This window comes from Phascolarctos cinereus, unplaced genomic scaffold (assembly GCF_003287225.1).
Source record: "Phascolarctos cinereus isolate Bilbo 61053 unplaced genomic scaffold, phaCin_HiC Scaffold_4;HRSCAF=312, whole genome shotgun sequence".
Taxonomy (NCBI): Eukaryota; Metazoa; Chordata; class Mammalia; order Diprotodontia; family Phascolarctidae; genus Phascolarctos; species Phascolarctos cinereus.
Window position 1 is genome coordinate 597,504,150 of NW_027555847.1, and position 27,072 is coordinate 597,531,221.

Consider the following 27,072-nt stretch of genomic DNA (forward strand, 5'->3'; position numbering starts at 1 on the left):
CATACCTTAGTATATGTTTTTGAAGAATTGCTACCGTTAAAAACAAATCATCACCTGTTGGCCAACATACTCATGATGAGCCTTTCTGAATTTATCTAGGCTACTCCTAGGACAAAATATATCCTGAGACTATAAATGAAGCTTTTCCGAGGAAACCTTCAAGAGTCCATGGCCACCTCCAAACCACAATAGAGCATTGGAGTAGAAATTTGGTTCAATTTAAAAATTCTTAATAGAACCAAAAAAATATGAAAAACTAGTCATCATGAAAAATTTCTAACAAGTCTTATGCAAGGAGATGAGAACTTATGCAAAAGACAAGAACTGTTTTCCTTTAGGTATCAACAAAAGGAATTTCTTTCCTCCCCTCATGATTCTACTTGGGAGGAGAGTGCTAATCCTTCTTTCTTTCCTTCCTTCCTTTCCTCCTTCCTTCCCTCTATCTTCCTGTCTTTCTTCTCTCTTTTTTTCTTTCTTTCTTCCTTCTCCCCTTTCTTTCTTCCTCCTTCCCCCCTCCTATCCTTCCTTCTTTTCCTTCCTTCCCTTCTTTCTTCTCTCCTTCTTTGTTTCCCTCGCTCCATTTGTCCTTCCATTTCTCCCTCTCTCTCCCTCCATTTGTCCTTCCATTTCTCCCTTTCTTTCTTTCTTTCTTTCTTTCTTTCTTTCTTTCTTTCTTTCTTTCTTTCTTTCTTTCTTTCTTTCTTTCTTTCTTTCTTTCTTTCTTTCTTTCTTTCTTTCTTTCTTTCTTTCTTTTCTTCCCAAAGAACTCAAGGCAAATATGAAATTTAAATATGACCAAGGACTGTGCTGGCTGACCTGCTCAAGCTTATGGTTAAATTATCAAGCATTTATACCTTGTGAATTAGCAGATGCTACAGATCAGGGCCCACTTTATTGTTTTGTTGACTGTCTAGATTTAAGAAGTGATGGAGAAGATGTTAATGCAAATAAAATTGAAAAGTGTATCATGTGTACAGTTTTTGGGGAAGATCCAGTTGCTAACTTTACTGGCATACTCCTAGATAAACTACTATAACTGTGATCTCCTGTACTGAGAAGGTAGGGAAAACTGCATATTGATGGAGATAATACTGTCACTTCAGAGGTTATACAAATTGTGGATCTAGGAAGGATAGTGTTAGAAGTTTAAATTCTGTAATTTAAAGACAACTTCACAGAGTCCCCCCTCTTTGTCCTTACTGTTAGTTAACCTTATCACTTGCTCTAATACTGTGAGTTATTTGAGAGCAGGGGCTGTCTTTTGCCTTTCTTTGTATCCCCAGCACTTAGCACATTACCTGGCACATAGTAGGCATCTAATAAATATTTGCTGACTGACTATTTATAGGCTCCCCAGCAGCATAGAGAATAATGAGGCAGTAACCATGAGGAAGAACACCTGGTTGCAAGGAGTGAGGGAAAAGTCACAGGGAACCAGAACAGAGTATAAACTTCTTGAGGGTGTTGTTGTTTGTTGTTCAGTCATTTCCAACTCTTCGTGACACCATTTGGGGTTTTCTTGGCAAAGCTACTGGCGTGTTTTGCCATTTCTTTCTCCCCCTCATTTTACAGATGAGGAAACTGAGGCAAACAGGGTGAAGTGACCTGGCCTAGGGTCACCCAGAGAGCAAGTATCTGAGGTGGAATTTGAATTTGGAAGAGGTTTTCCTGATTACAAGCCACCGTACCACCTAGCTGTCCTTGAGGGAAGGGATTGTTTTATTTTTGTCTCACCATCCCCATCCCCTAGGACACTGCCTTTCACATAGTGCTTAAACTCCACATAGTTTGTTAAATTGAAGTTAACTGCAGAAGTTTTCATGAAGAGTTGTTAATGACCCTTCAAGTGTTACCTTTAAAGTTGCTAAAAAAAGTGGAATCGTATTGCTGTTGGAAACCAGGGATGCTTCAGGTTTGAGGAAAATAAACAGCAAGTTTTTAAAGTGACATAAAATATGCCATTTCATGTAACTTGGCATTTATTTTATTTTTAATTTTTAATTTTTTCAGTTTAATTAGATTCTACTCATGCTATATTGGGAATTACTTTGAACTTATACTGGGACCATGGGGAACTTGCTTTTTCATCTAATATCTTCATTGTAACTTCAAGCCCATTTTTAGATAATGACACTGGAAAGGTGAAGGGCTTCTCTCTAATGTGGGAAAGATGGACTTTATTCTTCTCTGTTAGAAGAACAAAAGAGACTTCATTTAGTCTCCTCCATGAAGGGTAGGTTAGCTTTTCCAGGGGCTTTTGGCTAAAAGAAAATACTGGATAGTTATATGAACAGCCAAGCTACTGAGAGGTGGCCTTAGCAATATTTTTCTGACTTGTGGAATTCTGTATTCTGTATTTTTTTCATAGTTGGAGAGACCATCATCTCATTCTTTGCAATCGTAGCTGAGACAAGATATTAATTAACAAATCTCATGATTTGTGTAGAGGTTTACCAGTGGTAACTTGTCCACAAGAAATGATGTAAAAGACATCATGAAGGGAGTGTATGACTGGAAAAAGGAAGTGGGCTGTCCATGCTGTTGAGAGTGAGGGATGATAAATGGGCAGTCTAATGATGGTACTAGTATCTGAGAGATGTGAATCATCTTAAAGACAGGACTCTAGCATGTTGGGCAGTCCTTTTTGACTGAATGAATGAATGATGAAGGAATGAAAAAAATTTGTCAAAATTTCCCATGTGCCACCCATTGTACTAATTATGGATGACGCAAGTATACCTAAAGGTCCTGCTGTCGAAAAAGATTACACTATTTGGAGAGACAATACACATGGAAAGGTTGAGCTGCAGCATGAATGGAAAGGTCCAGAAGTCCTAAGAATTCAGCAACAAAGTATATTGCAGGGCCCAGGTGTCCCTGGGATATATCAGAGTGTCTGTTCTACAGGGTGAGGTGCCTAGAGCAGAGAGTAATCTACCATTACTGGAAAGGGGGAGGTAGTGGAGCAGGGATTCTCGGTTCTGTCTGGCAAGGGATTCTGGGTTCTCTCTGATAAGGAATTTAGGGTTTTTTTTTCTGGTGAGGATGGAGATAGAGGTTTAGTATCCAGCCAAGAAGAAAAAAGGGAAAGGAGGCATTGGCATGTATACTTGGAGAGGGGGAGGGAAATTGGCTACTTAATGTGAGTTGTATGGAAGATTTATAAAAAGATATGTATAAGATATGCATGAGCAAATATGAATGGATTATGGTCAGTATCACACTAATGAGGTATAAAATCATCAAAAAAAAGATCAGACAAATATTTCTCAGCCCAGATTTTATGCTTTTGAAAATAGTTTACTCAGTTTTACCCTCTAATTAAACATCTTTTCCCTGGTCTTATGATTTTTGCTCTAATTTTCTGATCCTCCCATTAGATATACCCTTTACTACCTTTTCATTCTTTTCAATGATAGTAAGAAATCTCAGTGCTCAGTTTTAAGTTTTTCTTCTGAGTTTTGGGAGAGTTTACCATTCCTGCCCCTTACTGATAACTGAAAGCAGATCATGTCCAGTGATATTTTACTTTCTTATTATTATGTACATGTAACATCATTTATTCCCCTTAATCAGAACAGCTAAAACCTTAATATATCCATAGGTGCTTTAAAGGTTTCTAAAAAGTAGAGTTTATAACTATGTATTCTCTACAGAGATAACTGAGTCCCATCAATTCAGTTCATATTCAGTCCAAAGGTCAATATGAGCTATTATATCCATCACATTTCCCTAGTGTAATTACATTTTAATAAATTCATTTTGCCTTTCAGCTCATGGGCTGTGTAGGTTATAATTATTAGAATATAAATTTCTTTAGGTCAGTGTCATTTTTATTTTGTTTTGTGTTTTGTCTTATACTACATTTTAGCTTATGAAGAAGACTTACTCATTGAGATCTGTGAGTAATTTATGTGAAATTATTACCATAAGGAGAATAGTGCATCTGGCTTTGATCATCTCTGAGGTGAAAGAGAGATAATGTTTTGGGCCATTTATTTCAATTTCTGTCACATTCATCTCTTACAGAAAATTATTAGTATATCAGTTGAATAATATAAATTATACTTTCTTCCTTCCCTTATTATCCATTCTATTAGTACTAATGAAGAGTGCAAGTGTAAGGAAGCAGGTTGTAGAAAAGACAAAAAAGATCCTTGTTAATCTTCAAATGGGAAAATATTGCATACTCTTAATAAATAAACAAGTCCTGGGATATACTAGTGCAAAATGGTGAAGGCTGTGTAATGCCTGTACTGTGGTTAATTAACTTGTGTTTAAGACTTAAGGTGAAATGACAGCCTGATTACTGGTGTGATATGATAAATAGTAAATGCAGTCTTTGCAGGGAATATGGAAATCCCTTATACTTTCAACTGTTTCTTATAATTTTCTTCTGGAGCCTTAGAGTAATCTATTTCCAAAATGCTTTCCTCCATAAAAATTGTTTTGGTTTCTTTTTCTAATTCATTTTTTCTCTTTCTATTTTTGGTGTATTTTCTTGATCATTATGAGAATCAGTGATTATATGCAGTTATATAATACATGAAAGCTACTGAGGAATTGAACATCTCTGCATTTTAGTGCATTTACAATTTTTCTGTCTGCTTTTTGTAGTTATTTCATCTCTTTTCATACTATAATGAGAATATTTACCCCTGAAACATTTGCCCAGGTCTTACTTATTATTGGAAAAAACAGACTGCATAGTTTTTAAAATCAATAACCTTATTTTATATTGTGGCTATGTCATTGAAAGTGTGCTATAATGGATAGTCAGATGGCCTCAGAACCTGGAAGACCTGGGTGCAATCCTTGTTTATTATACATACTTTCTGTATGACCGTGGGCAAGTCACTTGCCTCTCAGTGCCTTCAGCCAGAGGTATTAAACATGTGGGCCACAGCCTGCCTGAAGCAGATTAAAATATAATTGAGAAATGTTCGGCAAAATAAATGAAGATATCAGGAAATATAGATAATACTATTATGTGTTTTTCCAAGTTAATATGTGCACTATAGTTTAGTCACCTCTATTTTTGTATGAGTTGATACCTTTGCCCTAGGCAACACTATAAGACTCTAAATTACAGGGAAGGTGACATACTGCATTGGTAGAAGGAGGCTGTTCATCTGGGAGTTTCCTATACCAATGAAATAAAAAACCGGTCCCTGTCGCTCAGTAGGCTCCAAATAAAAGCTGAGGACTAATTTCAGACTCTATTGCAGAGTAAGATGCATGATTTTTTGACAGATATTTTTCTTGCTGGATAGAGGGGCCTTTTCTTTCACAAACACAACATGCACCTGCCTTCTGGATAGTTGAAATTATTGGAAGTAGAACTGAAATATAAGTGGCACTTTAATGGTGAAAACTATGAAACAATCATTTTCATAGATACATCTGCAGTCTTTTGAACAATAATACTCTGTAACATGGAAAGAGGTAAAGCAATTATAGTTTACCACCATTCCCATATGCTTTAAGGAATAATACTATATTAGTTGAGAAACATAAAAATTAAGATCGAAGAGGAGATTCATTTGAGTCCCTCATCCATTAGGAGTATACTACTCCCCACCAAACAATATGCAGTAAAGTTTGAGGCGTCTTGACATGAACCATTTTGGATACTGCTAGAATTCATTTCCTCCCCCTCTTTCAGTATGAATAAACAATCATATGCTCAGATTTTGGGTTTCATAGAAAATGCCATTCAACGTTCCTTCATTTAACAGATGGAAAATTTTAAGGTTAGATTTAACCTTCAAGGTAACTGATTTGTTCAGGGTCATGGAAATACTGGGATTTGAAAGCCCGTCTTTTGAGTCCAGATCTAGGACTCCATCTCACAGAATCGTCTTCTCTTAATGATGTTGAAGAGTTGACACATGAAAGAGGGGGCAGTCTTGTTTTGCTTGGTGCCAGAGGCAGAACTAGAATTAATAGGTGGCAATTGAAAACAGACACATATAAGTTTGAGGTAAAGAAAACATTTCCTAACAGTTTGATCTTTCCAAATATGGAATATGCTACCTGAGATGCTAGGGGGTTCCTCTTTTTTTGGAAGTCTTAAAGCAAAGACCAAATGCCCATTTTTTATTAGTTTGTAGAAGGGATTCTTGTTCTGCGGTGGGTTGGATGAAATACCCATTGAATGAGCCATTTCTTCTCCCAGATTCTGTCATTCTGCAAATGTGAATTTTTAAAAAATTTATTCATTTGTAATATTGTGGCCCTGACTTCAGCTGAAGCACTGTTTCCAATGTGGTCATTTATTAATGCTTTTCCTGATGAAACCTCTTCTCACTAGACTTCTTAATGATATATTATGACATATCTGTAAAGGCATGCTTCCACTGGAAGCATTGGAAGAATTTCAAACAACCTTTAGAATCCAAACTTTTATAGTAAAAAGGGCAACTATATCTTCATAGAGTTTGGTGCCCTCAAAAGTGTAAAGGATCCAGATTCATATAATAGTAGCCTAGTCCTTCCACTCTGATTTTCTGTGAGAGTTTTAAAACCTATTTAAAAAAATTTATTATTTTGATTTATCAGCAATCACTTCCATATGCTTTTGAGTTTAAAATTTTTCTCCCCCTTCCTCCCCACCACCCTCCCCAAGATGGCACACAATCTGATATAGGCTATACATTTACATTCTTATTAAACATTTTCACATTAGTGAAGTTGTAAGTAAAAATTAAAACCAATAAGAGGAGCCATCAGAAAGAGGAAACAAAACTCAACAGAAGAGAAAAAAAATGATAGTGATTCAACTTCCATAGTTCTTTCTTTGGATGTGGATAGCATTTTCTATCATGAGGCCTCTGGAGATGTCTTAGATCCTTGTAATGCTGAGAAGGGATTTTAAAACCTATTTTAAACAATTTCCAAAACTAGGTATTAATGTGCTTTACTGTGTATGTAATTTGTTTTTGAAGAGACATTTTACAAATTCAGGCAATTGGATGGATTTTGTAGAACTATTTTGTCTTCTGATATGTCTTAATTTCTATCCTTGTTGCCTACAACCAGAGCAGAAGAATAGTAAATATATTACAAGTTAGAAAATTTTGGTGCACTCTTTTCACATATTTACATAATTTCAATCGTTTGAATGTTATAATCAGGTAACAAAAATTTAGATGAGCCTCCAAGAACCCCTTTCTGGGAGTTAACAGATAAAATTAGGTAAAATTAATGGCTCCGTACAGTGGCCGACCCTTACAAAACAAGTAGCACCTTTTTCCCTGCTCTGTGACCAAACTGGACAGTCTCTGAATGCACTGTCTAATTTGGGCTTCAGAAATTAGCAGGGATTGATTTAGAAAACTTGGAAGTAGTCCAGAAGAGAGCAGCAATAATGATTGAAGGCCTATGAAGGTTAAGAAATTGGGCTTGTTTGGCAGTAAAAGGTCATTTGTAAGTGTGGCAGAACTCTAGGTGAGAAGTGATGACGGTAAGGATCAAATTAGTGATTATGCTGTATCATGAGATTAGAGCCTTAGACCTGGAATGATCCTTACAGGCCATTTAGTCCAACCTTGAGTCACTTTTCTTGTATTTCAGTATGTACAATAGGACAAAGTAAACACAATTTTATTATTAAAGGGTTTTTTGTTTGTTTTGTTTGTTTTTGTTTTTGTTAAATGCAGAAACTGAGGCCCAGAGAAGTTAAGTGAATTACCCAAGGTCACACATCTAGGAAGTGACAGTGCCTATATTTGAACCCATGTCCTTTGAGTCAAAGATATTTCAAAAGAAGAAACAACAGGACCTTAGGTGATTGAATCTTTGATATGTGTTATTGGAGCATATACTTTGATATTTTGATTTTACAGTACTATATGAATATTAGGATCAAATACTCTGAACTGAGACCCAGAGGAATTGTTCCAGTTGGAGCAATATAGAGTAGGTAAGGAAAAATTCTTCCTGACAATAAAGTAAGTTCAACTAGGCTGGATTACTTCAAGAGGTCTGGGTTATTTTTCCTTGGAGAGCTTTAAGCACAGAGGCATGTATCTACTCAGAAGATTTTAGATGACGTGTATGGAGGTGAGACCTTTGCAGGATCTTCTCATATGAGTAGATATCTTGCCATCACTTCAAACTCAACATGCAAAAAAACTGAACTCAATATCTTCTATCCAAGAAGAAATTCCCTTGTCAAAGAAGGAATTCCCTATCTACCTTCTTCACTTTTTCATATTACTTTTACTCCAGTCTCCCTAAAGATTTTAAAGCCACTTTGGAATTATATCTAGGGGTGTTCCAGCTTGAACTGTCTGGAGAAAGCTGATTGTTAAATTTTCAGTGTGAGAATTTGCACCTTGGAAATCAGCAACTGCTACAAATAAGGGCTTGATTTATTGTTTTGTTTTGATTGTCTAGGAAAGTGTCTTAGGAAAGTGATGGAGAAAATGTTAATAATACAGATTAAGCTTAAAAAGTATTTATTGTGTACATTCTCTCCCCCCCAACCCCCACCAAGATCTGGTTATTAAACATTTACCAGCATACTCCTGGTTGTACTTGACTTTCATTGCTTGTTACTAATTTTGGTTGTTTCTTGTTTTCAAATGTTTTTTGGATTTGCTTTTTATTCTTCATTTTCACCTATCCCTATAGGAGCTCTGGCCTTTATTACTTCATGCCTAAGTTTCTGTAACAGTATAATATCTTAGCTGATATCCTTCCCTTCTGTCTCTCTTCATCTTTCTTGCCTTTTGCTGCCAAACTAACAGTTTAAAAACACTCCTTTGTCATCTTATGAATCCATATCCCATTGAATCATATCATAACTCTTATGTTGGACTTTCTAGGCTCTCCATGGTTTGCCTTCACATCTTTCTAATATATTTTTTCCTATTCTTCTGCATGAATTTTTGCCTTCTCACTGTCTCCTGCTCATCAGAAGTTCATTTCCGTTTCCACACTTTTGTTCATGTTTTCCTCCTTATCTAGGGAGCCCTTCTTTTTCCTTTCTATTGTTTAAGTTCCAGACCAAATCCCATCATCCCCATAAAACCTCTAAGGATGAGGGCTTCAGTCCTTACACAAACATTAAGCACTTACTACTGCCAGACACTGTGCTAGGTGTTGGGGATGCAAAGTGAAAAGTAAAATAGTCGCTGCTCTGAAGGAGCTTACATTTCAGTGGAAGAGACAACATAAACATATATAATTGTATTCAGAATATGTGCAACACAAATATTAGGTATTTTGGAGAGGGAGGGCATTCACATCTAGGGTAACAGGAAAGGCTTCTTGTAGAAAGAAAGTAGTGCTTGAGCTGAGTCTTGAAGGAAACCAGCGATTCCAAGAGGTGAAGGTGAAGGTGAGGAAGAAGTGCATTCTAGGCATAAGGAACAGTTAGTGTCCCTTATGGGGTCATGGAGATCTTAAAATGGATATTATGTGAAAATAAGGAGTGTGCTTACGTAAGTGTTCCTGAACTCCCAGAATACCAGGCTGTTGTGGCAGGCATTGATTGTGAGTTCTTACTCAAGACCGTAACATAAGAGGAATGCAAGGACACTTTATTTACTGGCTTTCAACAGCAGGGCTGCTTTCTATTCAGTAATATTCTACCTGGACTCATTCCCCAGTGGCTAGCGAATCCTGTCCTCTTCTTACTCTCTCAGTCTTAGTGATGCTGAATCTCCATCCACATCTTCCTCAACTCTCTATATGTCTTCTTCTTCCATTGTGATCTCTGAAATACCTGCTCCATAATTAACATACTTCCCTTCATTTCAGACCTCTTCTTTTCATGCTGTTTCCATCTTCTGACTCTCATTGATGCCTGGTTCTCTCTGGATGAAATGTCATTCCTTGCTTTCTTTTCTAGTATTACTGTACTATATCTCTTACTCCCTGGCTCATTGACCCCAGAGACGTAATTGGACTACAACTTGCTCTGCATTGCCACTTCTAGACTCTCTCTATTATTACAGTCATATAATAGCCTGTCTTCTTTTGATGTTCATCTTATCAAATCTAACACCCAGTTCAGATCCTGGTGGATCTGTCTGGCAACCCCCAGGTCATTTTTCCTGCTTTCTCGATGAATATAGTACCTGATGCAGAATCTCCCTTTTTATCCCTGCTTTTGTCCTCGTTCTAGATTACTTGAACATCTGCGTTGACGTTCCCTCCAATGCCCTAACCTTCCAGATCCTCAGTCTACCCAACTCCTCTATCCGCTTCTGTATTCAGGAATTGTGACAGCCTTGATCTTGCTATCAAACACTGATATTCTAGTACCAAGATAAAAAAAAGGAAAAAAAAACCCTTTGATAATTCCTTATCCTATCATAATCTCTTATCATTCCATTTCTCCATATAGCTTAATACTACATATTTTTCATCCTCACAATGACCTCCAGTCTCTCCACTTTTCATTAATTATTCTGGCTATCACTCTGGTGCTAGTTATACTTGTTTCCCTTCTCAATATGGACCCCTTAATGAACTAGTTCAACTCAAACTATCCTCTCTTCTCCAATCTCATCCTCCTCTGTTCTAGCACTGCACACACATTGCTAAACTGCAACACTGTATCATGCATACCATTAGTCTCTTCCTCTCCTACTCATATTCTGCTGAAGGAAGTTGGAGAAAGTCATACTAGCATGATGACTGGGTATGCTACAAATTTATATTCTCTAATTTCAACCCGGTCCTCACTGGAGCAAGGCAATCCTTTTGTTACTCCTCCCTAAGTAATTCTATAGCTACTCTCCACAGTGGCTGTTCTAACCCTTTTCTTCTCTTTTCAAGCCTCCCACAGCACCTTCTCCCTCTGCCTTCTCATTGAAATCCTAGCCTCATACTTTTGGGTTTTTAGTTTTCTCATCTGTAAAATTAAAGGGTTGGATTAGATAGCCTCTGAGGTCTCTTACAGCTCTAAATCTGTGATCCCATGAGGGAGTTGGAGTAGGTAACCTTCAAGGTCCCTTGCATCTTTAAATCTATAAGCTGTGATAGAGGATTTGAGTTACTCTGTTGTGTGTTGTAAGTGTTCAAGAAACAGCTTAAAATAGATCACATTTTCTCCTTTTTTGAGTGACAGTATGGCATAATGAGATTCATACTGGATTGAGCATCACCTCTGTCACTAACTGGTTGTGTGCCTTTGAACAGATCACGTTACTGTTTAAGGTCTCAGTTTCATCATCCATAAAAATGGAGGATCCCCTACATTTTCTGCCAGTACTCAGATTCTATGATTACCCAAATATGTGTACAGCAGAAGGTAGAAGAATTCTTGGCAGGATACCACGGAGGCACATTTTCCTGTGCTTCTCCCAGTACCTTTCTGGATTAGTTTCCATTCATTTGAGGCACACAATGTGAAAGCATCTGTCTTTTGATTTTTGTGTTTACTAGTGGGAAGTTCAGTTCTTGTTTATGTTAAGCAATGTATGTTCTTTGAGTGCAGAAAGAAGAGGAGATTCCTGTAGTAAACTTCTGTCCTCAATCTGATTGTTCAATTTAGGGCAAGTATGAAATTGCTCACCGACAGGAGCAACTTGCACCAGGAACAGTTGTCAGTCAACTATCATCTTTTGAGCACTTTATATCCCCAGGAAAGTACCTGGCATATAATAAAGTAAGGCCAAAAAAAAAAAAAAACCAAAACCAATCCTGGTTCTAAAGGAGCACTGATATCTTAAAATCATTTAAAACTGACCAATGAATATTTATTATTATTTTTGCTATTACTATTGCTACTAATGATGATAACAAGACTTTACATTTGTAGAGAACTTTACTGTTTTAACATGAGGCCTGGCACATTCTAGGCACTTAATAAATGCTCATTGATTGAATAATTGTTGAAAAAGCACTTTTGCTTATACTATTTTATTTTTAACTTTTATTAATTAATTTTTAGTTTTCAACATTCACTTCCACAAGATTTTGAGTTCAAAATTTTCTCCCAATGTCGCCCCTCTCTCTACCCCAATGGCATGCATTCTGAATACCCCTTTCCTCAATCTGTTCTCCCTTCAACCCCCCCCCCCCCTTATTCCCTTCCTCTTCTATTTTCCTATAGGGCAGGATCGATTTCTATACCCCATTGTCTGTATATCTTATTTCTCAGTTGCATGTAAAAACAATTTTTAACATTCATTTTTAAAACCTTGAGTTCCCAATTCTGTCTCTCTCTACCTCCCTGCCTCCCTACCCACCCTCACTAAGAAGGCAAACAATTCAATATAGGTTATACATGTGTAGTCATGCAAACACTTCCATAATAGTCATGTTGTGAAAGACTAACTATATTTCCCGCCATGCTATCCTGCCCCCTGTTTATTCTATTCTGTCCTTTGACCCTGTCCTCCTCAAAAGTGTTTACTTCTGATTACTCCCTCCTCCAATTTGCCCTCCCTTCTATCATCCCCTCCTCTCTTATCCCTTTCCTCTCTATTTTCCTGTAGGGTAAGATAGATTTCCATACCCAATTGAGTGTGTATGTTATTCCCTCCTGAAGCCAAATTTGATGAGAGTAAGATTCACTCATTCCCTCTCACCTTCCTCCTCTTCCCCTCCACTGTAAAAGCTTTTTCTTACCTCTTTTATGTGAGATAATTTACCCCATTCTCCCTCTCCCTTTCTCCTTCTCCCAGTCTATTTCTCTCTCACCCCTTGATTTTATTTTTTAGATATCATCCTTTCATATTCAACTCATGGTGCCCTCTGTCTATATATTCCCTCCAACTACCCTAATACTGAGAAAGGTCTCATGAGTTACAAATATCTTTCTATATAGGAATGTAAAGAGTTCAACTTTAGTAAGTCCCTTATGATTTCTCTTTCCTGTTTGCCTTTTCATGCTTCTCTTGAGTCCTGTATTTGAAAGTCAGATTTTCTATTTAGCTCTGGTCTTTTCATCAAGAATGCTTGAAAGTCCTCTATTTCACTGAATATCCATTTCCCCCCCCTGAAGGATTATACTCAGTTTTGCTGGGTAGGTGATTCTTGGTTTTAATCCTACTCCTTTGACCTCCAGAATATCATATTCCAAGCCCTCTGATCCCTTAATGTAGAAGCTGCTAAATGTTGTGTTATACTGATTGTGTTTCCACAATGCTTGAATTGTTTCTTTCTGGCTGCTTGCAATATTTTCTCCTTGACCTGGAAACTCTGGAAATTGGCTATAATATTCCCAGGAGTTTTCCTTTGGGGATCTCTTTTAGGAGGCGATCGGTGGATTCTTTCCATTTCTAGTTTGCCCTCAGATTCTAGAATATCAAGGCAGTTTTCCTTGATAATTTCTTGAAAGATGTTGTCTAGACACTTTTTTTTGGTCATGGCTTTCAGGTAGCCCAATACTTTTTAAATTCTCTCTCCTGGATCTGTTTTTCAGATCAGTTGTTTTTCTAGTGAGATATTTCATATTGTCTTCTATTTTTTCATTCTTTTGGTTTTGTTTTAGAATTTGCTGCTTTCTCATAGAGTCATTAGCTTCCACTTGCTCCATTCTAATTTTTAAGGAATTATTTTCTTCAGTGAGCTTTTGGATTTCCTTTTCCATTTGGCCAATTCTGCTTTTTAAGGCATTCTTATCATTGGCTTTTTGGACTTCTTTTGCCATTTGTGTTAGTCTATTTTTAAGGTATTATTTTAGTCAGTATTTTTTTTTGTGTGTGTGTGTTTCCTTTACCAAATTGTTGACTTATTTTTTCATGATTTTCTTTCATCACTCTTATTTCTCTTCCCAATTTTTCCTCTACCTCTCTTACCTGATTTTCAAAACCCTTTTTGAGCTCTTCCATGGCCTGTGATAAATTCTTATTTTTCTTGGAGCCTTTGGAAGTAGGAGCTTTGATTTTGTTGTCTTCTTCTGAGTGCATACTTTGATCTTCCTTGTCACCATAGTAACTACCAATAGAGTTTTTTCCATTTTTTTCCTACATTTCCCCAGCCTGTTACTTGACTTTTAACTATTTGGTTTTTTTTGTTTTTGTTTTTGTTTTTGGCTAGGCAGTGGGGTTAAGTGACTTGCCTGGGGTCACACAGCTAGTAAGTGTTATGTGTCTGAGGCCAGATTTGAACTCAGGTCCTCCTGAATCCAGGGCCTGGTGCTCTATCCACTGCGCCACCTAGCTGCCTCCCTCCCCCTTTTTTTTTTAATGATTTACAAATTTTATTGAGAGTCATTTTGTATTTTTCTTTATATCATGGGTTGTCTTTTGTTTGCTTGTTTGTATTTTGGTTTTAGGCAATTGGGGTTAAGTGACTTGCCCAGGGTCACACAGCTAGTAAGTGTCAAGTGTCTGAGATCAGATTTGAACTCAGGTCCTACTGACTTCAGGGCCGGCGCTCTATCCACTGCGCCACCTAGCTGTCCCCACTTTTAGCTATTTGTTAAAGTAGGGCTCTGCTTCCAGGGAGAAGGGTGCACTGTCCCAAGCTTCATGGGTTTTGTGCAGTTGTTTTCAGAGATACTTCTAGGGACCTGTAAGTTCTTCCAAGGTGGTATGACCTAAGGAGAGGTGCTTACTATTCTCATGGCCTGTGAGTGACCCCAAGCACCCTTTTCTGCCCTAAACTGTGAGAAGGGCTCTCCCTTCACTGCTGCCACAAGCTCTGCTATGCTAGTGCTCATGCTTGACCTGAGACTTCCACCCAGTACTGCGATCCAGATCCGAGTACGGGCAAAGCAACAGAGTCCTGCCTCATTGCTAGCAAGAGACCCCTGTAATCTCCTTCTGATCAGTTGTTTGACCCCATTACCATCTGTGGGCTTCAAGCTCTGGAACAACTGCTACTACTGCCACTGTCACTGCCGATTCAGTCACTCCCAAGGCCTGCTCCTGATGTCCTGGGGTTGAGGCTGTGCTGGCGAGGCCTGTGCTGGATTGTGCTCCACTCTCACCCAGGTGTGACGCCTGCTTCCTGCTGACCTTCTAAGCTGTCTTTGGTGTCTGCGGGCTGAGAGGCCTGGAAACCACTGTTGCTGTCCCTGATTCAGTCATGTGTGCTGTACTGTACTCCCTTTCTTGCCCACCTTTTGATTAGTCTTGGGCTGGGAATTTGTTTCACTCCATCTTTTTGTGGGGTCTGCTGCTCTAGACTTTTTGTAGAGTAAATTTTAAAAGGTATTTGGAGGGCTTGGGGGGAGAGCTCAGGCAAGTCCTTACTTTTACTCCGCCATCCTGGCTCTGCCTCCCCCTTCTAGTGCGTGACTTCTACGGGCTTGTTGGCGATCGTGGGATACAAAGGTGGAAGATGAGACTTCATCCTTGAGAATTTATAATTTCACTCACTAAACAAGACACCCACATATTAAGTATAGATTTTAACCAAAGACAAGATCCAAAAGAAAAAAAAAATGAGCCTTTAATTGTGGAAATGCAATCAATGAGCTTGTAAGTAAAGTATTTGGGGGACAGTCTGGGTTTGGGGGAGAATGAAGAGGGTCCAATAGGATTATTGTATCTCTGTTCTAGTGAGACAATATCTGCAGCATTGTGTCTAGTTTAGGAGCTACATTTTAGGTAGCTTTAGAAAAACAAGGTGAAGGTTATCTAGCTAGATGATAGAAACCAGAAGGATGAAGGGATTAGAAACCATTCCATATGAAGACTTGGTGAAGGGCAGGGTGGTATTTAGCCTTTATCAGAGGAGACTCAGAGGAGGGAGACGGACATGAGGTTATCATTTGAATAGGAATTATGTCTCTTCTGCTTGACCCTGGCAGACAGAATTAAGACCAGTGGTTAGAAGTTAAAGGAAGATGTCAGCTCAATGGAAGGAACAACTTCCTTAACAATTAGAGTGGTCCAAGAGTAGAATGGACTGTTTGTCTGCATAGTGAGTCATGAAATGCCTTCAAGAAGAGGCCCAGTGACAACTTGTTGGAGATGGAGATTAAAGACGAGGTTAGGATTTGGATTCTGAAGTCCCTTTCAACTTGAAGTCTTTGATTCTATGATGTGTAACTTGATGTGAACCTTGAAAGAGTGATAAGATTTGGTTAAATGAACTGTAGGATTCATGCTATTTCCCTTATCTAAATGAGGAGGAAGTCTATTCCAGATATGAAGGTGGGAATGAATATGAGGCATAGTAAACATGCTGACCTTGTTGGGCTATGGGATACATTGGATCATGGCACCGTAGATTTGGAGCTACAAAGAACTGCTGAGATCATCTACTGGATGGCACCACTGACCACACCTTTCGTTTCAGAGATATGTACATTGAATTCCCAGAAGTGATTTGCCCAAGGTCATGCTTTTAGCAACTGGCAAAAGCGAAATTGGGTCCTTTTGGTTTGGAAATGGATGATAAGCTTGGCTAGGTGGGCTGAAGCCGTATTATGGAAGCCCTTGAACAGAGGTGGGACAGATATGGGAACAGAGAATGTTCCCATTTAGTTGAAATACAGAGCATGTGGAGGGAAATAGTGTGAGACATTCCTGAGTTGGTATTTATTTCATGCCTCAGATCAGCTTATGGGAGCTGAATAGGGCTAGGAATTTTGAAGAGAGAGGGGGGGTCCTATTCAGGTGGCTCTGATTGGTTTCTCATTTCAAAGGGGAAAGTGCCAGTTGGCAGTGAGGCTTGATGCTTCTGGCGTGCAAGGTTCCTGATGTAGAACATTTCAGATAGAGTGGAGCTCTAGAAAATGGCCAGGCAGAGGGAAAGTGGTGTCAGATAAGAAGAAGGGTTGTGGCTAGGGTAATGACAGCTTGTCTGGTAGAGAAAGAGTCTGAAAAATATTTATTAGAACTTATTAGATTTATTATGACAGTATAACAGTGTCCCCAGAGCCTGATACTCTGCCTTTTATATAGTAGGCATTTAATAAATGTATATTGAATTGGATTGAATTTAGCTTTGATGGATAGAGGCAGTGTTTGCTAGCAGAGAAAGCAGCAGCATCTTCAGCATCATCTTGCCTATTTTTCTTTGAAGTGTTCTTTGCATTAATGAAGATATTCCCAATTTAATTGTACTCACATTCCTGCTTATCTCACTCTAAGCAGATGCTGTTGATCTGTTTCCTGTGCATTTTCCCAGGGAATCTATAGTGTACTCTGTCATTGAGTGTTTTCTGTGGGCTAAAGTGAAATTTGGGGAGCACTTAGCCATGCCTTGGGAGTCTTATTATTGAAGAAGATGGCTAGTGAAATATTACATCTGTGGTTAAACCTGAGTTATCAATTTCCTTATTGACTAGAATTTGAGAAATGGCCAGCATTGTTTCTGAAGTAGATGTGATGGGATTGCTTGGATTCAGAAATTCAGGGCCCACTTGGATATTCACAGAGCAAATATAAATTTACCCATCTTTTTTTCAGTATTGCTAACCAGCATCTTTAGTCATTTACTGAATTTACTTTAAAAGTTTGTTACTTTAGTCAAGCAATTCCTAATTACAATGCATGATCATTAATCAGCTTTATCATCCTAGTGTTCCAGTCTAAATAAGAAGGAAGCCAATTCTGCTAAAGTGGTGATTATCTGTTAGTGATAACATATTTTTTAGGAGTCTTTTCATCTATCCCATATAAACTAATTAGAGAAATAAAATGATGCCTTTGAGAGCATTATTTTTATGAATTGTTAAAATATTGAAATATTAAACAAATTGTTTAGTTTTATTTTAGCTTAGAGTATTCATGCTTATCTTATTAATTAAAAAGAAAAACTATTAGGTTAAGACAACTTCATCACATCAGAAAAAGGATATGGGTTCCTTAATAATTTAAACTCTCATTAATGTTGTAAATGATGCAGAATGAACTCATTCTAATCTTGATATTCTTATGTTTAGTGTTCAGTTTCTGAGCTAAGATAAGTTGACATATTATTTTATTGTACATTTGTTTGGATCCTGTCTTCACAGTAAATTACTAAAGTCACAGTTATTTAGTGTTTTGAACTAGATTGACAATCAACAAAAAACAGTCAAGATGATATAACCTAATAATTGAGCAACATTTAGTATCCTTTTCAGCAGATGGACACAGTGGTATGTTGGTAACAAATAGTGTTGCAGATTTCAATACAAATTAAAATGTCATATGCTAAAAACATTGGTTCCAATGTGCTTAGCAAGAATGTGACACTCTGTGTTTTACATGTACATTTGCATCTTCAAAGTAGCTATTAGCTTAATGGAAGCATAAAGGAATAAGGATTAAATTTTTGAAGGATGTGCAAAGTGAATTTCAGCAGATAACCGTGTATTTTTTAGGGGAAGAAAGGTTGAACTTAAGAATGGATGTGGAAAAAAAAAAGAATGGACATGGAAAGTGATATGTTTAAGTTTATCGGAGAAGGTTTAACTGTTACTTAAAGTCCACGTTACCACCATTTGCTTTGTGGTGCTAATTCAACCCTTTAGTTTAAAGTAAAATGTGAATGCAAACGTATCATATCTATGTAGACTTTAAGAAGCATTTAAAATTTTGTCACCATTCTTTGTAAGATGTGCTCCTATAAAGTACCAAAGCAAAAGGACCATAGTCCTTAGAGGTTACAATAAATGCTTTGTAGCACATAAATCTATAATCACAAAATACTATACTGTACAGCATGTAAATCTCTAATCAGAAAAAAAATCATAAGTATTCTAAATATTGTATCTTTTTTCATTGAAGAAAGGGTTATTTGTGTATGCATGTGTGTACACAGAGACACACAGACACACTGTGTTTTAAACTGACTTGAGGAGCCATAATTTGCAGGCGCACATGAACCATTGAAGGACCTTCATACTCGACTTTCAGATGTTCCACTTCTTGTGTTTAGCTGTTATGTCCCCATCACTCTCTACTTAATAAAATCCATTGAATTCCATTACCTTCAAGATCAAATATAAAATCCTCTGTCATTTTAAGTCTGTTAAAATTCAGGACTTTCCTGTCTTTCCAGTTTTTTTTTTTTTTGTTACACTTGACTCCCTTCTACCAATGATGTGATTGAACTATACTGGCCTACATACTGGACCTCTCACACGTTAATCCATCTCTTCACTGTGCACTTACACTGACTGATCTCCACGCCTGGAATGTTCTCCTCAGTTCTGCCTCTTAGCGTTTCCAGCTTCTTTCAAGACTCACCTCAGTCCCATCTAACGGAGGAAGCTTTTCTCAGTTTTCCTAGCAATTAATGCCTTCCCCCTGAGATTACCTTCCATTTTCTCTGTATCTCTGTCTCTCTCTGTCTGTCTCCCTTCCTAACCCCTCCCTCCATATATATATGTATGTATTTATATGTTGTTCTTGTTACATTGTTTCAGTCATATCCAACTCTTTGTGACCCGTTGGGGGTTTTCTTGGCAAAGATACTAGAGTGTTCTGCATTTCCTTTTCCAGCTCATTTTGCAGAAGAGGAAACTGAGGCAAACAGGGTTAAGTGACTTGCCCAGAGTGACCCAGCTAGTAAGTGTCTGAGGCCAGGTTTGAACTCAGAAAGATGAATCATCCTGACTCTATACCTAGCACCACTCTATCCACTCTGCCACCTAGCTGCTTGTGTGTGTGTGTGTGTGTGTGTATACATACATATACACACACATGCTGTTGTATAGCTTGTATGTATATATTTGCATGTGTGTATGTATACATACATACATACATATACCACACATGCTGTTGTATAGCTTGTATGTATATATTTGCATGTTGCCCAGCATGTGAGCTCCTTGAGGGCAGAGGTATTGTTTTTGCCTTTTTTTGTGTGTGTCTTCAGGACTTGGTACAGTGCTTGGCACATAGTAAATGCATAATAAATATTTGCTGATTGATTGACATTTCAACATGGGTTCTATATAGTCAGTGGCCCCTCTTTTTAAGGATACTTTCCTTCCCTGAGGGAATAGAAACATGGGGCAGTCAGAGCAGAGGAGAATCTTCTTTTTTTGGAGCCAATTGTTATTAGCTGAAATTTCCTTTCTTAGTCTGACTTGCTACAACTGTCTCTCCAGTTCCCTCCTGTTACCCACAGAAAGATACGAATAGGTGACCCCCCTAATAAGGGAAAAAAATAGAGCTGAGCCAGTCTTCTGATCCAAGGAAATGGAGAATGGGAAGTTCCGAGGAAATTCAAAGGATCATAGATTTAGAACTGGAAGGGACCTTAGATGCCATCTAGTCCAATGCCAAAGAATCCCAGAATTTCAGCATTGGAAGGGATCTAAGTGGCTATCTATTCCAATTGATAACTGGAAATACCCTCTGCATCATACCAGTCAAATAGTTGTCTAGACTTTGTTTAAAGACTTTGGGTAGTTCAATGGAGAGAGTGCAGGATAGGGTACCCCGAACCTGAATTCAAATCAGGTGCTCTACCACTTCCTGCTTGTAGGACAGAGGGCATGTGACTTTATTTCTCTGTGTCTCAGTTTCCTTGTCTATAAAATGAGGGGATTGGTCTAAGCTCTGTCTTTTCTTGCTGTAAACCAGGGGCCTTGTAATTCTATAGAGCTGCTACTGCTTTTCAAGGTAGCAGATTCCACTTTGGGAGAGCTGCGATTGTTAGGAAGTTTCTTCTTATTCTGAGCCAAGTATTGATATTCTTGCTGTTTTAGCACACTTGACACCCTTCTTGTGCCTTTGTGTAGGGGGATATTGCTGCCTAGACCTCTGGGGTTATTTATCTGTGTATCTATATCTACCTACCTATCTACCTCTCCCTCTATTAATCTATCAGAACTATTTTGTATCATCTCTATTACCTGTCTCTACCTCTCTGGAGAGAGAGAGAGAGAGAGAGAGAGAGAGAGGAGAGAGAGAGAGAGAGAGAGAGAGAGTTAGTTCTCTCTAGCTTTATATAGACCATAGTGATATTTTTTATATTGATATAGTTAGATAGCTAGATGGGGGAGAGAAGGAAGGGCAAGGGAGGGAATAAGCATTTATATAGCACCTACTATGTGCTAGGCACTGTGCTAAGTGCTTTACTAATATTATTTAATTCTCACAACCACCGTGCATCATGGATGCTGCTATTATCTCCATTTTATAGTTGAGGAAACTGAAGCAAACCAAGGTCAAATGAATTTCTTAGGGTCACATAGCTAGTAAGTGTCTGAGACCAGATTTGAACTCACTATAGGCCCATATCTCTGTTTACTATACCACTTAGCCTTTCCATATTGCTATCAGTAGATAGAAGACAGATAGAGAGCTGGATAGATGGATAGATGGTTGGACAGCTAGATGAACAGACAATTGTGTGACCCTAAGCAAGTCGCTATTGTCTGCCTGAGTTTTCTTATCTGTTAAGTGTAAATAATAATAACACCTACTTCTCAAAGTTGTTGTGAGGATAAATGAAATAACATGTATAAAGCCCTTTGCAAACCTTAAAGCACTTATGCTGTAGGATCGAGTGCTAGATTTAGAATCAGAGAAATGAGTTCAAATCTTGCTTCACGTACTTATTATCTGTGTGGCCCTGGGCAAGTCACTTGACCTTGCTCAATCTTAGTTTCCTCATCTGTAAAATAAGGATGAAAATAGCAACTACTTCACAAGGTGGTTGTGAGGATCAAATGAGATCAGCTATGTAAAACCCTTTGCAACCCCTAAAAAGCTATATGTTTGTGTATATAAAATGATGACATTTGTTGATGCTACTGATAGGCAGTATTTCCAAATATCAATAACTGTCTGCCGCTGTGTTTGAAAACCCCAAGGTTGGCTAATCATTTGAGCTAAAATCTGGCTCCTCTTTTTCTGGGATGAGCGATCCCTAAAGTGATCATATCCCTTCAAATTTTAGCACAAATTGTTTTTACTAGATCAGCTTAGCAGTTATCTTATAAGATCTGAAAGGAATAGAACACTGGACAGGTAAGTTTAAAGAAAAGGAAGAGAAGAATGCAAAGTTCTGGAGCATGGACCTTGTCTGAGCTTGCCTCAGGTGTTAAAATTTGGAATTTGGGGCAGCCAGGCTTCTCATGTGTTTTCTCTGAAAACTGGCTTCCCCAGGAAGCCGTCTCTGATCTTTTTTTTCTGATAATACTCTTTTCCCACTCCCCCCATCCTCACGTAGTAGACTATTTTGTACCTTTAGAACATATTTACAATGCCATATCATAGTGGATGTTCTCTCTGTCTGGCAATATATAATCTAAATTTTGTATCTCCCCCCTATCTAGCACCATGCTTTGAATAAAATTGGTACTCAATAAGTATTTCTTCTATTATATTTGCTGAGTTTTAGTGGAAAATCTGATGGAAGGGTTAAAATAATAATAACTCACATTTATATAAAGGGTATTTAAGCTATTAAAGGTTAAAGCTGCACTAAGACTTTTGGGACACCCCACATTACTTTTTAATTTAAAAATTTTATCCTAACATCAAACTTATGAAAAAGGTAATACAAGCACTGTATACTGATTTTTTACTATATTTTTAATTTCATTGAGGGTCTTCTTTTGTTTTTGCAACCCAGTTCCCTCTCTGCAATTTAGAGATTTGTAGAGCTGCCTAGGAGCACTGAAAGGTTAAGAGTCCTGATTCTCAAGGCTAGCTCTTCATCTGCCCTGCACAAGATCTCTCTGCATGAATTATTACCCTTATTCTATATGAAGAAACCACAGCTCAGAAAGTGACTTGACCAAAGACACGCAACTAGTAAAACGCTAGCCAGAAACTGAACTAAGGTTTTCTGATTCCAGTATTGGTGCTCTTGTCATTCCAAGTGGGATATGCAGGTAGGATGCTCCAAGTAGACCTCTATTTTGTAATTTTTCTGAGTCTAGCCTTGCTCTTTGTGTCTTTGATGACAGTAGCATTGTAAGACATGTAATGTATGGAATTTTTATATTGGGGTTTAGAACAGTGTCAGAGTTAGTTGCCGGTACTAATTTAATCATGGAAGATCAGGAGCTAACTTGATCCCTTGTCCACTGGACTGTTAGGATGCCCTCTGTATTCGGGAATTTTCTCCAAATATGTATTAGATCCTGCCCTTGCTGTCTTTATCTCAATGCCTGCATAGCCATAAAGATAAGAGCTGGAAATTGGTTGCCAACTATGGTCCTGAAGAGAACGTAGAGTCATGCACTAAGTTGTTCTATACAACACTCAATATTTAATAGTAATAGCTGAATATAATATATATTATATATATATCATTAATATATAGTATAGGTAATATACACTATAATGCATAACACAAATATATGTATATATAAAATAGTATGACCATAGTACTTGAAGGCTCACAAAGTGCTTTGCATTCATACTCTCCTCAGATCCTCACAACAAAACTGTGAGGTTGATCGTGCTATTATTACCATTTTATAGATGAGGAAACTTAGGCCAGTCAATCAGTTAAATGGCATTCATTAAACAACCATTATGTGCCAGGTATTGTTCTGAGGATGCAAGGGAAGGCAAAGGAAAACAAAAAGCAAACAATGACAAAACTAAGGCTTAGAGAAATTAAGTTATTGGTTCAGGTAAATGAAGCTACTAAAGGCATAAGGCATCATTTGAATATTGGATTCCAAGTCAAGAGCTCTATTTATTTTGATGCTGTCTTCCTATGAGAGTACTAGGTACTTTGCAGCTGATATCAATCACAGAATAATCAGAAATAGTATTTGTAAAATTTTAAGTTTTCTGCTTAGCTTTGTGTGTTGGCCTTTAATTGCCAAAGATGGTTTGTAACCATGCTATTGTAATAGTTTCCTGTTTCCTATAGCACTATTGTTCATTTGGTCCAGGACTGTGGAGTTGGAGAGCCACTTCTAGCCTAAATGCAGATTAGTTGAAATCTGGAGAATTAGCAGTTGACTCCATGCTATTATGCATCTTAGAATGTCTGCTCTGATGAGGTTGTTTAATTTGAAAAAAAGATGCTATTTAGCTCCAGGAAAAGAACTGATGTATGGAAGTACGTGTTGTGTGGTTCTACATGTCTGTGTTAAATGTTGACCTTTTCTAATGTGAGGTTGAGAGAGAGACAACTCAACTCAAAATGTAACAAAAAAATTAAGAAAAGATTTCTAGTTATTGGAGAGTCTTCTGATGTCTTCTATCTTTGAAGAAAAGTTGAATACTTGAAAACATTTTGAGAAGAGTTTTTATCTGCTCAATTTTCTTTTAACTTTAAAATTTAGTTTCTACTTTGGACTTTATTGGGCAGCTCAGTGGCACAGTGGATAGAATGCTGGGCCTAAAGTCAGGAAGACCTGAGTTCAAATTTGAAGACTTCAGACATTTACTAGCTGTGTGACCCTGGATAAGTCACTTAACCCTGTTTGCATCAGTTTCCTCATTTGTAAAATGAGCTGGAGAAGGAAATGGCAAACCATTCCAGTATCTTTGCCAAGAAAACTCCAAATGAGGTCACAAAGAGTCAGACATGATTGAAAAAGCTGAACAACAATAATTGGACTATAGACCTTCCAGTGTTATGTTATCCCCCTGGTAATAAGCAGAATACAAAAGGAGTCTCTGCAGATTGTACCTCATATTCCTTGTGCTGCTGTGCTGTTAAGACTTGCTGTATGCAGCCAAGTCTAAGTTGAAGGCTGTTTACTTTGGGATCATCTATAAAGTTACTCCAGTTGATTCTGTTTAAAGTGAATGCCAAGTTACCCAGACAGTTGTGCAATTCTGTACTTGGTTTTGGCTATACAGACCAATCCTAATTGTAATAGAAATTTTAGTCTACAAGACAGTTAATGAACCACAATATCTCTAGCGCCTAAGTTACTCTCAGCAAATTAGTGCCCAGGGAAACACAGTAGCTCTTTCAGAACACTTATTTATTGTATTACTACAGTAGTAAATCAGGTATCTTATAGTAAGCTAAGTATTTAAGTAGTCATTTATTCAAAGAGTATTTATTGAATAATCACTATATGCAAAACAGTATGTATGTTAATTATAGAGAATTTGGACCTCATCTTCCCGAATCTCTTTGGGTAGATAAAGATGAAGCATACTGGATAGAAAACAATTATTCCCTGAAACAGTTCCTATCTTTTCCTGAGCTCTTAGCTAACGACCAACAGAGATTCGTGTGTGTGTGTATGTGTGTGTGTGTGTGTGTGTGTGTGTGTGTGTGTTTTGTCCTGTGAATAATATGTATTACTAATTATTTTAGTAACTAAAATTCATTTTGTAATTAGGCCTATTCTTCACAGATAAAGTAGAGTTTAGCACAGTCTTGACAATTTTGAACCTGTACAAATATGTTGTTTCTGTTGTCATCATTATTCTTGTTATCATCATCATCATCATCATCATCATCATCATCATCATCATCATCATTGTTATCATCACCATCATTATCATCATCATTATCACTACTAGCACCACCAGGATATTTATAAAGAACATCTACTTTTCATTAAACTTAGTTACTTGTTTGGATGGTTCCAGGCTGCCTAATTTTGTCTCTGTAGATCTGACCTTTGTCAACTACTGTATCCAGGAATCATATCCAATTGTTTTTAATTGAACAAACATTTATTATTATTATTTTTTACTACTTATGAAGTGTCTACTTTGTTATGTACAAAGTGAAATGGCAGCTATTTAGAAAAAAGTAATTGCCTTAATTCATTATAATACCATTAGTATTTGCAGAACTGTCATTCTTATTTTGAATATTTAAATTATGAATGAGAAACAATTTGAAAAGTAAACCAAAGTTCAATAAAATTACCTGGAATTATTTTAAAACAAGGAATTATTTCAAATAATTAGTAAAGATATGTTATGTGGCTACAGGGTTATGATATGTGTGTGTGTGTGTGTGTGTGTGTATATATATATATATTTATAATTACATTTCACTCATTTAGTACTTAGTAAAAATGGCAAGTGCATTGTTTCTGTGTATTTCTATAATTGTTACTTCTAGGTTCTAATAGATATTTTATATAATTCATATAGATTCCTTTTCAGAAATTTCTGTAATCAAGTTTTTAAAAATCTATATTATTTTTAGAAAAATGAACAAAAATCAGCATACAGATTTTTAAAAGTTGTAGTTCTTTAATGAAAAACCATCTAATTTGAAAATTATTTTTAACTTAACAAAAATGAATGTTTAACAATGGAGTCATAATTATATGGTATTGTATTCTTAATGAGAAAGCCTTACCATTTCTGGCCAAGCAATAAAGTGTATATATGGAAATATATCTAGTTGATGAGTTTATCTATCTAGCCTGATCCAATTAAAGAAGTAACAAATAAGTAACAAAGCTACAATAAGGAGAATTTTGAATTTGATTTTGTTTTTCATTTAGAAGCGATGTACCAAATGTAACATTGTTGTTTCTTGGTCTGTAAAAAATAATTAATGCCCAAACTCAAAAACAGAAATTACAGATGATTTCTCACTTTACTAAGATATTTACTACGGGTTTCTCTGAAATGATGAGGTCCCCAGTATACTTCAAATGAGATGTGTTTATGAAATCGAAATTTGCATGCGACTTTTCTGGTAACACAATACTCTGTGAAGTGAGGCATACTTGTATTAATTACCGTAATGTGATCTTAGTTGGCAACTTATAATAGAAGTTGGACTGCTGCATTTCACTTTAGCTCCCTTTGTGACTGTGCCAGTGTGAGATTAAATGCCTTTCAGTTGTCCATCCATCCTGTGACAAATACAGTTGTTAAAGGGATCACGTCATTTATTTTATTTTTTTAATTTGGTGAAGAGAATATAATAGTCACCCTGTGCAATGGTAGAAAAAAAATGCTTCATCTTCTAATATTGTTTCATTTTTTTCAAAGGAGTACTTTTTTGTGTATGTGTATATAGCAAAAGACTGTTTATATCTTGAATTTTTCATAATTTCTCAAAATATGACACACTTTTATCTGTAATTAATTCTTTTCAAGATTGTGTTTAACAAGCTTTACACGAAAGCAAATTTTACATAAATGATGTGACATACTTTTCCTATGGCATCAGAAGAAACCCCAACAGTCATCTAGGCCTTGATGAAAATGAAGTTTTAGGGTGTCCAGTGATTTTCTCTAATATAGTCATCAGTTAGTGCTACAATCAGGAGATACCTAGGCTGTATGTGTGACCTAGAAGTATTTGATT

The 27,072-nt window shown here is 37.1% G+C and overlaps 1 protein-coding gene across 1 annotated transcript in view; it reads left to right on the top strand.

Annotated features, from left to right (window-relative positions):
- Positions 1-27,072, top strand: part of LOC144454172 (regulating synaptic membrane exocytosis protein 2-like) — a 238,910-nt gene that overhangs the window by 124,159 nt on the left and 87,679 nt on the right. The gene's annotated exons all lie outside the window — the stretch shown is intronic.